This window comes from Archocentrus centrarchus, unplaced genomic scaffold (assembly GCF_007364275.1).
Source record: "Archocentrus centrarchus isolate MPI-CPG fArcCen1 unplaced genomic scaffold, fArcCen1 scaffold_33_ctg1, whole genome shotgun sequence".
Taxonomy (NCBI): Eukaryota; Metazoa; Chordata; class Actinopteri; order Cichliformes; family Cichlidae; genus Archocentrus; species Archocentrus centrarchus.
Window position 1 is genome coordinate 676491 of NW_022060261.1, and position 2687 is coordinate 679177.

Below are 2687 nucleotides of genomic sequence, written 5' to 3' on the forward strand. Positions count from 1 at the left end.
GTATCATAGAAACATCAGCTTCAAGTATAGTATTCCAATTTTAGTGGAGTGAGAAAAAAACTATTTATTCTTTTTCCTTCAGCTCTGCAGCAGGATGTGCAGGTGAAGCTTGGAGAGGACGTCACTCTTCAGTGTCAGATCTCCAAAAATGAAACCATCTCAGTGCTGAAGTGGAGCAGACCTGAGCTGAACACAGACGGCTACGTCTACTTCTACAGGAACAGACGCTCCTATAAAAACTACCAGCATCCATCTTTCCACGGCCGAGTGAAGCTGAGGAACCCGGAGATGAAGGACGGAGACGTTTCTCTGATCCTGGAGAACGTCACGTTTAATGACGCTGGGATTTATGAGTGTCACATAGCAGTGAGGAACTATGGGAGTAGTAAAGAGCTCACACTGAGATCAGCCACTTCATCAACCTCACAGTCACAGGTGAGTCTGTGGAGCTCACACTCAGGTGGTAAATGTGAAAAAAGAAGAGAAGACATTTTTAATTGTAGAATAAAAACTGAAAATCTGAAGTTTCCTCCTCCCAGCATCTCTTTACTACATGAAAGCTACACCTCCTCCCAGCTTCATGAGCCAACAGGCACTGAGCTAACATCCACCCACAGCCTCCTCTGCAGAGCAGCTGCTGACACAGAGGCTCATCATACTTGTGTAGATGGTCAGCAGCAGTCTGACTCAGTAACTGTAGATACATTTGAAATGTTTTTACTGCTCTCAGATGTTTTCTTCTGATGAAGATCTGAAGCTGTTCTCTTCATAGAGTCACCTGTAGAACACACACACTCTTCTTCTGCTGCTTTGGCTCTCAATGTTTCTGAATGTTTCTGAATGTTTCCTCTGCAGATGAAACACATCAACATGTGTTGGAGAAACAAGTCATGGATAAAGAAGCTGCAGATGGAAACATGCTTGATGCTGAAAAGGCTGGAGCTGCGACTCTTCAGATCGTTGTTGCTGGTCTTGTTGCTCTTGTTGCTGTTGTGGTTGTTGCCATCATTGCTGCTGTGCTGCACTGGCGAGCTAGTCGAAATAAGAAGCAACATCCAGACAAGCCTCCTAACGAGGACACGGCTAATCTGAAATGTGATGATGCTGTTCTAGAAATGTGACAGCTTTCTCTATGAAAAATAAATCAGTGACCTCGTATTATTACTCTACATGTTTATGTAGAGGGTAAGAGTAGGTCCCCACCTCTCTTCAGCCATCAGCCTCAGCACCGGCTCTCCACAGGGCTGTGTGCTGAGTCCCCTACTCTTCACCCTCTACACACATGACTGCACCTCCATACATGCCAGTAACTGCATCATTAAGTTTGCGGATGACACCCTGGAGTATCAATACGACCAGCATTGTCAGGAAGGCCCAACAGAGACTGCATTTCCTGAGGGTTCTTAGGAGCAACTATCTGACCCAGAATCTGCTGGTGTCCTTCTACCGTTGCTCTGTAGAGAGCATCCTGACCTACTGTCTGTGCGTGTGGTTCAACAGCTGCACAGCAGCAGACAGGAAAACACTCCAGCGAATCATCAACACGGCTCAAAAGATCATAGGCTGTCCCCTGCCCTCCCTCCAGGAACTGTTCAATGCCCGCTGCCAGGAGGGCACAGAACATCCTCCAGGACCCCTCACACCCTGGACACTCCTTGTTTCAGCTACTGCCATCAGGCAGACGTTTCAGGACAATGAAGGCCAGAACAAACAGACTGAGGAACAGCTTTTATGCCAGGGCTATCATTGAACTGAACTCTGTGTGGTTTGGACAGTGATGTGGGGTGGTAGTGCTGACTGTGTGCGTGCGTTGGTGTGTGTATTGGGGCTAGATTCATCTTAATTTACTATTGTGCACTGTATTTTAGTAATCATTTTTATCACTCATATTTTTATTAGTTTATTATTTATTGTCTGAGGCACCTAGAAAGGATGCATTTTAAATTTCGTTGTGCAACTTCTGTGTACAATGACAATAAAGATTCTGATTCTGATTCTGATTCTGATTATATTTTATTTATTTATTATCATTGTACATGTTTAAGGGCTCACCGTGTGCCTCTGATAGATTTCTATCTGGATTTCTATAAATAAAATAAAATTGAATTGAATTGAATGAGAAATCGGAAACTGAATCCTTTTTTGTTGTTGTTTTTATTCAAATGTGAGCCAACACCTGCACTCAGTCATCAAGCATAACATTCACCCACTAAAACTCACTTTATCTGTTCAGGAGTCAAGAGAATAACTAATTTGGCATCTTAATCAACACATTATGTGTTTTATTATGTTTCTGCTTTTGTAAAATGGTAAATTAAATAATTATATTTAGCATTAAAATGCTTTGATTAAAGAGCTTGCACATACTGGTGGATTCACGATTCAGAAACATAAAATGAATGAGTTATTCTTTAGAGCAGCTGTAGCATAAATCTTACTCTGGGTGGTCTAATCGCTCTGTGAAACACTGCATACACACCAAACTAACACACTTCACATTAGGACTCCATCATATCCTGTAATGGCAGTGACAACAGTTTCATTTGTAGAGCACATTTTATTACAGGTACACTAAATTTAATAAAAACATGAATTCACATAAGCCTGTGATGAAAATGGTTTTGAGTCTGTCTTTGAATGCGTGCACTGACTGATCTCAGATCAGCAGGCAGCTCCAAGAGCAGGAC

General features: G+C 42.5%; 1 pseudogene; it reads left to right on the top strand.

Moving 5' to 3' along the window:
* The first annotated feature begins 78 nt into the window (after positions 1-78).
* LOC115776520 (sodium channel subunit beta-3-like) lies at positions 79-1265 on the top strand (annotated as a pseudogene).
* Positions 1266-2687: the final 1422 nt, after the last annotated feature.